This window comes from Pinus tabuliformis, chromosome 3_2 (assembly GCF_031772625.1).
Source record: "Pinus tabuliformis cultivar Carrire ecotype Pingquan chromosome 3_2, CPIR1, whole genome shotgun sequence".
In the NCBI taxonomy this organism is placed as follows: Eukaryota; Viridiplantae; Streptophyta; class Pinopsida; order Pinales; family Pinaceae; genus Pinus; species Pinus tabuliformis.
The window spans coordinates 470,121,416-470,136,665 of NC_142302.1; the positions used below are offsets into that span (position 1 = coordinate 470,121,416).

The window sequence follows — 15,250 nt, forward strand, 5'->3', positions numbered from 1 at the left end:
GACCTCTTCCAAAATTGAATCTCCCCCATACTATTTGCATCTTCAAATTTCCATGCCCTTGGTCTCACTAGCATTGACTCTTTCCTACTACACTTTTATCAATCTTTTGGATCCGGGCTTGATTCATCAGGTCTTACCTAAACCTTTTCGCTGAGTTCTGTCTCATATCGAGACTCTTTATGATCGATATTAATATGCATATAATATAAGAGAGGTTCAACTATTAGGTTCAATGGCTAATGTATTGGAATGAATAGGTTGGATACTCCCAACTAACTCAACCAATCATACATACATTTAGTTACAGGTATAGGGATAACTTTCCTTCCTTCCCTATTAATTCTCACCCGAATAAACCATAATAGGCCAAATAAATGTAAAAACCCTCATTACTGCATCAATGATAGATATATTAGATATATTGATTATAAATAGATTAGATTATTCACAAGGCCCTTGCCCCTTATTTCACTCCAATTGTCTCATATTCCCATTCCTCAATAAACTTTCAAGCTTAGCTGCCATCACCCTGACTTTGTTCCTGGGCCCTAATGCTGGGTGGTTAAGAGCATTGGGTAAGACCTACAACACAACACTAGCCATTAGGGAAACACCTACAACACTTGATTGGCAACCTGGTCTTAAGGTTGCTGCATAATATCTAGCTTTTGTACCTTGCTTTTGCCTCGCTAATTGGCAGGGACTTGCTACTTCACAACTTTCCTTGCTAATTAAAAATACAAGGATCCAGTTCTTTTATATGACATGTTTATGTTGATTTAAAAATTAAAATATGAGTATTATGATATGCATGAAAAGTAGAAATGTTATATGATTTGAATTTTCATTTCTTTGCTACTCTGTGAATTTTGTTATGTAAATTAAATTATAATTTTCATTATTAGAATTTTAAAATTATAGATTTAATTTTTATTATAAATAAATTTATATTTTATAAAACAAAGTTATATATATTTATCATTATTTTTTAAGCAAAACAAATATGCATATTAGTTTTATATTATTAGTTATGGTGAAAGCAAGGCTATAACAATCTATTTGTATTTTGGTTACTGTTATATTGTTTTCGCCTTATCTAATATTTAATTTTTAAAATGGGGATAGAGATTTTTTAATAATGATAGTGATCAAAATTTTTATACAACATAAAACCATATGGATAATTGTCTCAAAGGTTTGCTATTTGTTGTATCTTTGTAAATATAAACACATTATATTTTATTCTGAAAGAAAATATTTACAAAGGTGTTTGGGCATAAGCACCATATAATCTCCAAATAAACACAGACTTTAAAAACCCATTAGAACTCCCTACTTGGGCCACAAGATAAGCATGAGTTTCATCTCAAAATCTGAGATTAATACAACAGAATGAACAACATACTAAACATCCCAACAACTAACGTTACCATTAAGTGAAAGATAAAAATCGTTAAGAGAAGAGATATTCTGAGGTAAGCATATCACAATTCCACCCAAGAGACAAGAGTGTTTACAACTAGAACCAACAAGACCCCAATGGAAGCAAATGGGCACCATTCCAACCAAATACAACATATACGTAGTACTCTAGAAAAAGAGCAACGTTAACCAACCCAAAGAATGTTCCAAGCAAGGAAAAACCAAGAGACTTGCCGATAAACCATGGCATACCCAAAAAATAAGAGCAACACACACCAATCTTGCACCATAGCAGCAACTCAAACCAGAGAGTGTCCCAAGCAAGCAAAAACTAGGAGACATGCAGAGAAATTGTGGCATGTCCATACAAAATAAGGGCAACGCTTACCAGCAATACACAATAGCAACAACGTGTACCAAATAGTGTCTGAAACAAGCAAAAAATAGGAGACATGATGAAAATACCAACTACAAAACCTGTAGTCCTAGAATTAATTCCCTAGGCATGTCCCTGGTTTTTCCGTCCCTTTTCTAATTTGCTAGATGTTGTTGATAACTACTTACTTCACATATTTGTGGATTTGTTCTATGTTGTTGATAATGAAAGAGCCATATATGTCATTTGCATTAAATATTTTTCGGGGTTGAGATATGTATGTATAGGATCTCTATATGCAATATGCATCAAATATTTTAAGTTTTAGCAAGGGAAAATTTTAAGCATGAAAATTTATGCAAACTATAAAATGTTCGACTATATTTTTGTAATAATATTTAAATCTCTAAATATTTTATGTAATTTCTATAAAAGTTTGATGATTCTTTAAAAAGTAAAATAAATTTATACTATAAAATTTGGGCAAATCAATTTTAGAAAAAATGGAAATTGATGATTTTTTTTTTTGAAAAAACTATTGAAAATTATCCCACTCGCAAATATTAGCCTAAATTTTTTTCCCTCTTCTTAGTACAACCATAACAATGTACATTAATATGCCACCACTATCATTTGTAGAACCACTGCCAAAACTCCCTCCACCGCTGCCACAATTTCCTCTTGCAACAATGTAAACTTTGAAACAGGAACTATAAACTCAAAACAAGAACTGTGCCCAAAAAACCTTGTAAAAACATCAAAAACAGTGGTAAAAACAAAAAGTGTTGATGTTGGAATAACACATTTTTTTGTTTTGTTTTGTTTTGTTTTTAAGGGTAAATTTTCAACATGTTTTAAAAATGGCTGTGAAAGCCATTTTTTTGTGCAAAAATTATCTAAAAAAACACCCTCAAAACGAAAAGTGTTGATGTTCCAATAACACCCTTTTTTTTTGTGTGTGTGTGTGTGTGTAAGTGTTGACACTGAGATAATACTTTTCTTTTTTCAAGGGTAAAATTTCAACATTTCGAAATAATGGCGTAAAATATTTTATCATGACCCCCAAAAACATTAAAATTTCAAAAAAATAATGAAAACATAAAATAAAATAAAATATAAAAAAATTCAAACAATGAGAAAACAAAAAACAATAAAAAGTTAAAAAAATAACAAAACATAAATTAAAATATATACTAAAACAAAACATAAAATAAAAATAAGAAACAAAAAGAAAATCAAATATATAAAAAAGACAAAAAAAAATCAATCATAACAAAAAAAATCAATCATAAAAATGTAAAAAAAATAAACAAAATTAACCTATAGAAGATAAGAATTAAAAATTATAAACAAATAAATAGTAAGAAAAACATATTTAAAAAAAATGGAATTTTTATTTTTATTTTTATTTTTAACCATAAAAAGATTGGCATGGGAAAAAAAATAAAAAATTAAAATAAACCATAAAATTAGCTAGGTAAAAATAGAAAAATTTAAGAAACAATAACAAAAAACTTAAAAAAAAATGAAAATTAAAAATAAATTGGATTTAAAAAAAAAAAAATTAAAAACTTCTAAAATTAAGATTAAAATTTTGATTACTTAAATATATATATATATATAAAATTCAAAAAAAAAAAAAAAGATAAAAAAAATTAAAATTTATCTCATAAACCATAAAAGAATTTGGAAAAAAAAAACAAAATAAAAATAAAAATATAAAATTAAGTAAGTAAAAATAGAATAATTAAAAAAAAACATTAACAAAAACTAAAAAAAATAAAATTAAAAACAAACTAGATTAAAAAAAATAGAAAATTAACCAAAAATAGATTTAAAAATCTAGTAAAATTAATATTAAAAACATTTAAAAAAAACTAAAAAAACAAAAATAAATTCAAATTATAAAAAAAAAAAAAAACCAAAAAAATATGAAGATTTTAAAAATATATATATCTTTTCAAATTTAAAAAAAAATAAATTAAAAAGCATTTAAGGTTTAAAAAGAAATATGTATTTTTGATTTAAAAAAATAAATAAATTATTAAGCTTTTTTTTTTAAACAAAAAAATAAAAATTAAAAAAAAAAATTTTAAACAATTTTTTTTATTAGATTTTTTTTTTTTACCTCCGCTTGCTCTTGTCCGTGGTGGTGCGGCCCTAGGCGAAGGGTTGAGGGTTGCACCACCACGGGCAGCCGGGCGGGCGCCCATGGTGGCGCGGCCCTTGGCGGAGGTAAATTTTTTTTTTTTAAATAAAAAAAATTTAAAAATTAAAAATTTAATTTTTTTTTGTTTTCATAAAAAATGTAGGTTTAATAAAAAATAACTATTTAAAAAAAAATAAAAAATACATATTTCTTTTTAAACTTTAAATGTTTTTTTTGAAAAAATATATATATTTTTAAAACTTTGATATTTTTTGGGTTTTTTTTATAATTTGAGTTTATTTATTTTTAAATATTTTTAATATTAATTTTACTAGTTTTTTTTTTGGTTTAATTTTCTATTTTTTTTTTTTTTAATGAATGGAATAGAATGCTAGTCAATTCAAACCTGTATTCCAGTGAGTACCTTAGAATCGCTAGAGAATTCAAGTTCCCCAAGGTTGTCGCTGTTGGAGATTAATGGAAAGGGCATTGATATAGAAATGACGTCGTTATAACAACACTTACTCTCTCCGAAACCTACTGCTGTTGGCGAGTAATAAGGCTCTTCCCGCTTTGTCGGCACGCTGACGAGATTTACTTTATTCTCCCCGATCATCGATATCATCCAACCGTTATTCACTGCGTTAATGCAATGAACCCACCGCAATCAGAAAATTGTAAGACTGAAATATTTAATAAAGAGAAACTCCAGAAACTTGAGTTCGATTACAGAATATTTTGAACATATGATTGAAAAGATAAAATATTTCAGAGTGGGCAATCTCTCCAATATATCAGGGGCATTTTTATTTCTATGGTAGATCTTTTCAAAATATTTCAGAATCTAAAATGTTAACTATCTGGTGAAAGATAGCACATTGCAAAGGCAAATACACAAAACAAGCTCAGACCACCTACAAGTGGTAGCCGTTGGAATCATTATTTTCAAGAGGCTCATAGCACAGCCGGACTGCAGGCCTACAAACAGAGCCACGAGTATGATGATCATAATGAGAGGAAACCCTTTCCATTTTTTATCCGAATGCAAAGAAGCCGCTGCCAGTGCCAGCCTTTCCAGTAACGTCATAATGATGGGAAGTCACTTGATCTGGCTTGTGGTCTAATCTGGAACAGCATTATTTACACTTGAAAGTTGCTCCAGGTGCCATTTCTTCCTTCCTTTGAAAAAAAAGTCACTGGATCTGGCTAATTTTACTCTACATTCAGATCAACCAACCGAGCAATAAGCTTTGAAGAATTCTCGATCCAGTTGCTCTTACACTCACAAACACACTCGATCGATTAATTCTTTCAACCCAACTCCTGCATCTCAAGAATCCCTGCCACTTTTTAGTGCTTATAATACATTATTTCACCATTGCTAATCTAAAAATGGACGCCCCACCTCAAATGCGTGCCCAGTACGAAGACAGGTTCATCCACGATGGACTCGTCACCTCAAAGGCGTCCCCAGTTGAAGGATAATTCATCCATCTTATTACTTAATTCTGCCTCCATGACATCGGAAACTTTAAAATGAAGAAGGGTGGTTTTCTGGTCTTGACCAAACTTGCCCACCATCATCACTTTAAAATCATCTACAACCACATTTATCAATATGGTTGATATACACCTATATTCACCACCCACCACATTAATAACTTGTAAGTGTATTTTGTTAAAGACTAACTATTTTTTATTATTAATAACTATATAAACAATAATAGCCATATTATTTTATATTTATATAATTATTATGTTAACATTATTTTGTATATTAATATAATGATGATGATGATGATGATTAATGTCCCTCAAGAAAAGAGAGTCTAATTGTCATTCTTAAAAATCTTGTTTTTGTGATCAAGGAGCATGGAAAGAAGCGTTCCAATATCGCTATAGTTGGGCTGGGTTAATAAGTCAAGAAGACGGGAGATGTGGCTGATAATAGGGAATTGAGAGCCGATGGGGGCAAGAGCCAAACACTCTAAGTGGAAGTGTAATATTAGTTATTACATAAAATTTTGCTAATATATTAATAGTTTTATTTTAAACTATAATATAATTCATATATAACATAATAATAACATTTAATTATTATTAGTAATATGTATTTGTTGTCATCATTATATTATCTTCAATAATTATTATATATTTATGAATATAATTGTCAATATGTTTTATATATTTACTTGGAGTACATTAATACTATTAACTATATAAACACTATATATTAAACTAAAATATATTATACTATTTTTTGTTTTTGTTTGTGAAGTTGTCTCTGATCCTCCATGCTTGACATGTGGCTTGAGGAGTCGCCACCTAGGGGCATCTAAGCCGTTAAAGTCACCTAGGGATTGCACCTGCCTTGGGCCACACCAGCCCTTTGCTGACTGGATTTTTTAGCATGTCTTCTCTCCCTAGCACAAGGCACAACCACCTCCTGTGAGGTTTGATCCTCGCCTTGCTTAGGAGGCCCATCATCAACTAGCTGTGCTAGTAGAACTTGACAATCAATAAATATAATAATAATAATAAAAATATGTAATAATAATATACTATAAAATTTTGGTAATATATAAATATATTAATAGTTATAAATCAAATAATAATATAACTCATATTTTATTTGGTTATGATTTATAATATATATTTATCTCTCACCAATATTATGAATAATTATTAATATAATTGTTAATACCTTTTATATATTTATTTAAAGTATATTAAAAATATCAACTATATATAGCTTATATATTAAACTAAAAAAATATTATACAATTACTTACAAACAACAACATAAGGGATTATTAATAATATAAACCTAAAGGATAAAAAAAATCCAAGAGACTAATATTATAAACCAAAAGGATTCATAAATCCCATGAATTAATATTTTAAACCCAAAAGATTAATCAATCCCAAGGATTAAATTATTATTTTTTGTTAAGCTTGGCAGTGCCTATTTTTTCTATTAATTTAACAACATGTTACAGTCAGTTTTAAAGATAGTTAGGTGGCCTCAACTTGCCTTGTGGGAAACCAAGTCTGTTGGCCACCTAACATCATGGTATGCCATTTAAAAATGATAAGTCTTAAGTCCTTTTAAACATGCAATATATGACTGTATGTCTATGCTTATCCTACCATATACTTTCCTAATGTCATAACTATCTATACATTGAAAATTAAAAGCTATTAGCATACTTGTAAACAACATCAAAAACTTCAGAAAGAGACATCATAATAACTAATCTACTTCCTTAGCTAAAGCAGATTCCACTAGTGTTGGGTCTTTTGCAGTAGACCCCGGGAGTTCTGTCGGAGAAAGGATGCAAGGTAGGTGGTTTTCTATACGCTGGAGGCACCCATCCTTCTTTTTCATTTGGAATTGGAATTTCTAGAATTCTTGCTTGTAGTCCGGGAAAGCCTGCACTGCGGTGGCCATGCTCATAGGTATATGTTCCAGGGCCCTGTCCAGAATCCCTTTCATAGACTAGTAAAGAAATAGGGTGTGTTTAAACTGGGTTACTCGTCCTCATGTATGCCCAGGATTAGGCACTAAGATCCGCCAATTCTCAGCATCAATTTTCATTGAACCTGCCTGGCGGTTCAGATCTGCCTCCCATTCCTTAATCAATTGCCGTATTTCCTCAACCGTGCTTTTGTGGTAGGCTTCCACAACATCATTGATGATGCTCAAAATAGGCTTTCTGCCTCTAGGTTTTCCTTTGAATGAATTGGATTGGCCCACTTCCTATTTTCCTTTGTTCTTCCAGTCACGGCTCCGCGGGGTAGGGCTCCGGGTTCAAGCCGCTGCACAAACCATGGTTGCCATTTTGCAGCCTGAAGATATGTATGAATGAGTACTCGCAAGTGGTATACGAAACCCACAACAACCCAGCTTTCAAGTCCTGTTACCAACCCGCTCACATGTCCAAAGACCAACATACACCCATAAAACCAGAACATGGGTCTTAGCGTCCTTCCTTTCTTCGCAAATTTTTTTAACAGTGTTCCTCGAAACAGGGAGGGGTTCCATCACCTTACACCGAGGCTAGTAATCACACACCAACCTTTCAATGAAAACCCTAAGAGCCTGATGACCACTATGACCTTCATTTTGAAGGGGCAAACTCAACACAAACCAACTCATAGGGAAAGGGCCCAAAGATTTGCTCCCACTGGGCAACCAAGGTGTCTCAGTAGCCGCATAGACCCCCCACACCAGTTTTCCCAGCACCAACCCGTCCTACCTCGACTCAGAATTCTGGTAGCCACAGGCTCGAGAAATCGCCAGACTACCCTAGAGCCAAGCCAAGTCTACCCTGGACAGATACAGAGCCATGGGGTCTATTACCGCGAGGAGGCCTCGAATTAATCCCCTTCGGGACAACCAGATGCCAAACATAACATAAATAGGAGCATGACCAGCCCAATTATCATAATTTATCCACTAGATAGACACATGCATTGTCAAGACAGGACGCAGACCCTCTAATCCCCATGACTTCGGACCAAGTTGGCCCAATTATTTTACCCAGAATACTCTCTTCATGGAGAAAAAGGAAAGGTAGTGGACTACATACCAAATAACTAGCGCTAAGGGAGGTTGAAGGCACACCAGTGCCAATCTTTCTCCACAACAACTAACACCATCCACTAATTCCCTTTGAGATAGGGCCAACGACTTGCCTCCGAACCACTGCATGCAAACTAACATATGCATATGCCTTGAATGGCTCCCCCTATCGCCACTCGTAATGCTATTATCTCCCCTCATGCATGAGGCAACCCTGCCAGCCTTGCCACACATTTGGAAGGTGGTGGGTTTGTCCTTCTAGGTACCCAACATTTAATTAGGGTGAATGCGCCGAAGATCCAGTACACACCTTGATCGGGGACCCAGGGATTAAATTATAAACTCAACAAATTAATAATATTATAAATCCAAGGCACCAATAAATTCAAGGGTTTAACAAGGAATTAAACGCAAGAGACTAAAATTATAAATCCAAGAGATCAACAAACCCAAGGGATCAATATTAAAAACAAAAGAATCAATAAATCCTAGTAATTAATTAAACCCAAGGGATTAATAAACACACGTGATTATTAATATTATAAATCGAACCAACTAATAAACCCAAAAGTTTAATATTATAAACCCAATCAATTAATAAACCCAAAGGATAAATATTATAAACATAAAGTATTAACAAACCAAAGGAATCAATATTGAAAACACATGAGATTAATATATCGTACGAATTAACATTTTAAACTCAAGGGATTAATAAACCCATAGGAGTATTAATATTATAAACTTAAGGGATTAATAAATCCAAGGGATCAATATTAAAAACCCAAGGGATTAATAGACCCTATGGATTAATATTTTAAACTCAAGGGATTATTATTATTATTATTATTATTATTATTATTATTTTTTTTTTTCGCGTGTGGTTCACGGATACCCGTGGTCATTGGGTAGCTGCTACGTCCACGATTCAACACTAGGGTGGACCCCACCCGAAGGGGGTCACACCCCTCGGTCTATTTACTGACCTGACCCCAAGAGCTTTCGGGAATTGACCCTGTGACTTCCTGATTGACGAGGCATTGACTTAACCAATTGAGCTAACTCTTGGGGCTCACCCAAGAGATTATTAATATTAGAAACCCAAGGAATTATTAATATTACAAACCCAAGGGTTTAATATTATAAACCTAAGGAATTAGTAAACCTAAGGGATAAATATTATAAACCTAAGGAATAAATATACCTAAGGGATAAATATTATAAAAATAATAAGGGATCAACAAATCCAATGGATCAATATTAAAAACGCAATGGATCAATAAAACCTAGGAATTAATATTTTAAACTCAAGGGATTAATAAACCCAAGGGATTAAATTATAAACCTAAGGAATTATCAATATTATAAACCCAAGGGTTTAATATTATAAACCCAAGCGTTTAATATTATAAACCCGAGGAATTAGTAAACCTAAGGAATAGCTATTATAAAATTAAGGGATACATGTACCTAAGGGATAAATATTATAAACCCAAGGGATCAATATTAAAAACCCAAGGGATTAATAAACCCTAGGAATTAATATTGTAAACTCAGGGGATTAATAAACCGAATGGATTATTAATGTTATGTACCCAAGGGATTAAATTATAAACCCAAGGAATCAGTAAACCCAAGGGATAAATATTATAGATATAAGAGATAAATATTATAAACCTAAGGGATAAATATTATAAACCTAATAGATCAACAAACACAAGGGATCAATATTAAAAACACAAGGGATTAATAAAGCCTAGGAATTAATAATTTAAACGCAAAGGATTGATAAACCCACATGATTATTAATAGTATAAACCTAATCAATTAGTAAACCCAAGGGATAAATATTATAAACATAAAGGATCAACAAACCCAAGGAATCGATATTAAAAACATATAGGATTAATAAACCATAGGAATTAACATTTTAAACCCAACGGATTAGTAAACCCATGGGATATATATTATAAACCTAACGGATCAATATTAAAAACCTAAGGGATCAATAAAACCTAGGAATTATTATTTTAAACTCAAGGGATTAATAAACCCAAGGGATTAAATTATAAACCCAAGGAATTATTAATATTATAAACCCAATGGACTAATAAACCCAAGGGTTTAATATTATAAACCCAAGAAATTAGTAAACATAAGAGATAAATATTATAAACCCAAGGGATCGACAAACCTAAGGGATCAACATTAAAACCCAAGGGATTATAAACCCCAGGAATTAATATTTTAAACTCATGGAATTAATAAACCCAAGGGATTATTAATATTATAAACTCAAGGGATTAAATTATAAATCAAAGGAATTATTAATATTATAAACTCAAGGGACTAATAAATATAAGTGTTTAATATTATAAACCCAATGAATTAGTAAACCCAAGGGATAAATATTATAAACCTAAGGGGTCAACAAACCCAAGGGATCAATATTAAAAACACAAGGAATTAATAAAGCCTAGGATTTTAAGGACATTTATGCAAAAATAACTCATGGATCACAGGTAGACAATTACCATTTGCAAGGAAAATTGTTATAACACCTTGGCAAACTTTGTATCCCCACCAGTGAAAGAATACATGTAACCAGAAAGGCAAATACCTCTCGTGTCGGGTCATTTCAGTGTAGGGAAAACTTTGTGCCATTTGCAGAGGTTCTGTCATTGGCCTCACATGAAAAACATTGTAACAAGATATGTAAAGGGATGTGTGTTGTGTTCAATTTAGAAGCCCACTAATAGAAAATTGGGGCTCTACACCTCACTCCCTGTTCTAAGTTGTCCATGGGAAAGTGTGTAAATGGATTTTGTTGGCGATTTTCTTTTGTCTAGGAGAGGTCATGACTATTTGTATGTCATTGTGGATCGATTTACTAAAATGTATGTCTTAATGCCTTGTAAAAAGAAGATCACTACAATGTAGACTGCTCATCTCTTCTTCCAATTTGTATGGGTCCACTTTGGGTTTCCCACATCCATTATGTCTGACCGGGACTCTCATTTCCTTGGGGAGTTGAGGACTAGTTTGTGCAGAATGATGGACACCAAGCTGAACAGGAGTACGACATTTCATCTGCAGACCGATAGGAAAACATAGGTTGTTAACCACACATTGATACATTTACTCTGGGGGTATTGTGGCAAGCATCCCAAGTTTTAAGACAAGAAACTTCCTTATATAAAACATTCATGCAACGGGGTTGTGCATTCATCCATTCAGAGCTCACCGTTTGAGACATGCTTTGGATATTTTCTAAAGGATCCCTTAGACATGGTGTTTAGGAGAGATGAAGATTCAAGTGAGAAAAATGAAAGGGATAGGGAACGAAAGTTCATTCAGCGGATTCAGATGATTTACTAAGAAGTGCAGGAGCAATTGGGGAAAAGTCAAGCTCAATACAAGGCTCGACATGACAAGCACTAGGTTGATCACCGATTTCAGGTTGGAGACAGGCTGTGGCTCCACATCAACAAATATAGAATGAAGGGGGAAGGAAAGAAGTTGAGACCAATCCGATATGGTCCTTTTAGATTATTAGAGAAGATTGGAAACAATGCTTTTCGCCTCGATTTTCCAGCATACATGCAGATGTACTCAGTGGTGAATGTTGAAAACTTGAAGATTTAAGAGCCTCCTTTGATCATGGACACCGAAGAGGTTGGACAAGTTCCTACAATAGACAATTTTGTAGTGCCTCACTCTAGTTGACTAACAATGATATGGCATTAACATTTATTTAGCCTTAAGGCCCACACTTTATTCTTTGAGGACCTCAGGTTGTGGATCTAGACACATTACTCTATTATTAGTGGTTGTGACATTTATGTATGTTCTCCATTAATATTATGATGATGATAACATTAATGGTTATATATGTTCTCTAGTGATATTATGATGATTGTAGCATTAATGGTTATGCATGTTCTCTATTGATACTATGATGATTGTATCATTAATGGTTATGTATGTTCTCCATTGATATTATGATGATGATAGTAGTAAAGGATATGTATTCTCTCTATTGATATCATAATGGTGATAGATTTGATGGATAGGTATTTTTTATATTGATGTTACGATGATGATAGCCATGATGGATGGGTTCCCTATGTTAGCTACTTACATTAGTTCTGGTTCACAATGAACAATGATGTGAATGCTAGGTGATGTTGATGATGTTATTATGACAATGAATAACACTGAGAAACTTTGTTACTGATGATTATCGAGTATAACAGGAAACCACCAGAGGCACTCACATATGATGAGTTGACGACACCTGGTTTGATGGAAATTAATATTTTGTCTTTGAAATTCTAAGTCAAATTTGAAACCTGTTATATATATATATATATATACTGATGATATGTCAGTGGTTGCAGGTACATATTAGTTTCTTGGTCGAATGATTCACATATGGGTGATGGGGTTGTATATTTGGATGGAACTGCATGGGAAGGGTGGGATAATGTCCTTGATATCACCTGCTAGCACTCCCACCGTGACTTGGGCTGGAAAGGTTGAAACAACTTCGCCTTGAAGTTCACGATGTCGTGGGGGCAGATCCCAAATTTGGGTTGCTCACGAGGATTTTACTGGGGGGCGACCATCAAGGTGGATTCCTTGATCTCCAACACCATTAGTCTCACTATATCATGCAACATAATAGGTGATAGCGGTCTCTGTCGTTGCACCTAGACTTTCCCCTCGTAGTCACTAAATGCTTGAAGGGCAAGTGGCGTGGCAACCTTGGAACTTCAAGGGATGTTCTTGAAGGGCACGACTGACTTGGCACCTTTGGCATCACAAATAAATTGTCAGGCGTGGCACCCTTGGAACTTCAAGGGAAGTTCTTGAAGGGCACGAACAACTTGGCATCCTTAGCATCATTAAAAAGAAACTAATAAATATAATCAATATATGAAAATCCTACCAATTCACATCAAGTGGTAAATGATTTTAGAACCGAGGTAATTAAATCAAGAATAAAATTTGGGATAAGGGGAGAATATGAAGATATAAAATATTTTACCTTGAGAACTCTACCCTTCCCATGTTGGAAAATATTAGGTAGATAATGTACATAAGTAACTTAATTAGGTAAAAGGGGGAAAGAGGGACATAGATGTAAGTATAAAGATTAATCCTAAAATAGTTAAACTTCATTAAGAGAAGAGGATGGTGAATTAAAATAAGATTAATAAATTAAATTTTAGAGAAATTTAGAGAACCTCCATGTGGAAACAACCAACATAAGAATATCCATCTAAGAGGAAAATTGAGTTAAATTAGGAAGTAGTTAGGGGACCAAATCTGAGACTTATCAATTGACTTTAGTAATGAACACAAATTAAGGAGTAGAAAAGGGGGATCAAGAGACAACTAGGAGAAGAAATAGGAAGTCTTGTTGGGGTGAGGAAAAATATTATTTTTAAATTAAAATTTAAGTAAATAATTTTGGAGATCCTTGGTGAGAGAGTGACACATGGGTGGGTGAATAATCAAACTATTGGATTAATAAAAATAATTAATTATGCATGAAATTCCAAGTGTCACCTATGAATCCTCCTATAAAATAAGGGGTAAGCCATGGGAGAGAGGAATTTTTTTTACCCTATTGTTGGATGGATGAAACTATGTCAGAGTAGTGACTATGAGCTATAGTTGAGTTTGGTAAGGTAAAGGATTTTAGAGAGGGGGTTCTTGAGCCAAGGAGTGCTCTTCGCTACGACTTAGCACATTTCCTCCATTTTACAACCTCATTGCAGCTTGGGGGTCCGCGGGGAAGGAGAGTACCCAAGGAGTAGGTTGGGAGGTCAACGATGGGTCAATACATTCAGATTAAGCACATCAAAATTCACACTTGGAGGTGAACGACAACAAGGGAGTAAGAGTAGCGGCAAGTCAAGATTCAATCTCGTCTCCTGGTGAACGATACCTATGTTATTATAATGTTCTTTTATATAACTTCATTGTGACTATAGTTAATAACATGTAAAATAGATGATATATGTAATGCAGTGAATTTCATGGATGTTTTATATAAGTGCTTAATATTTTTGAGTTCTCAATGATATCTTTTTATGGTTGTATTCTTAGTTTACTATATTATTCTTAAAAAAAAATAAAAAATCTTAGGGTTGGTCCCTACAAATTTTGCACTTGAATACTTGGACAAGCTACATGAAGATATCATTCTTGATAGGAGAACTAGGACTTCACGATGGGGAAATGTGGAGTACCTTCATATTGGTTTCAAAGGAATGCATCCAAGTAAGGTTCGTTGGATTGAAAAGGAGAAAGTGAGGGAGAAATTCCCTCACTTTCCAATTGACTGATAAGGCTTTTGGAGACCTAAAAGCTCATTAGTGGGGAGGAATGATCCAGGAGGATCTTAAAAGACAAAATTTTCAAAGTACTCGAAACATAATGAAACCAATTTCAAATCGAAGAGCGTGTTTTTTCTGAATCCAACAGTGTGAACGACACCTCAATATGAATTCGTATGAAAAAGTTATGGCCTGCTGAAGTTTTTGTGAAATAACTAAATTTTTTGGTAGGCAGGACCCACAGGAGGACACATGGCACTGATGTTATCAGTACGAACACTGACATCATCTATACAAATGCTGATGTCAACATGATGAATTGTTGGTACAGTTGGCAAGGGCCCAATCAAGAGATGACACGTGGTAGGTGA

General features: G+C 33.2%; 1 long non-coding RNA gene across 1 annotated transcript; it reads right to left on the minus strand.

The window, feature by feature from the left end:
* Nucleotides 1–4,342: 4,342 nt before the first annotated feature.
* LOC149181326 (uncharacterized) lies at nucleotides 4,343–5,381 on the minus strand. Its single transcript, XR_016256727.1, has 3 exons — nucleotides 4,866–5,381; nucleotides 4,473–4,586; nucleotides 4,343–4,353 (listed from the first exon to the last, which is right to left on the minus strand). It is a non-coding gene; the product is annotated as an uncharacterized LOC149181326 (long non-coding RNA).
* Between the last annotated feature and the right edge of the window lie 9,869 nt (nucleotides 5,382–15,250).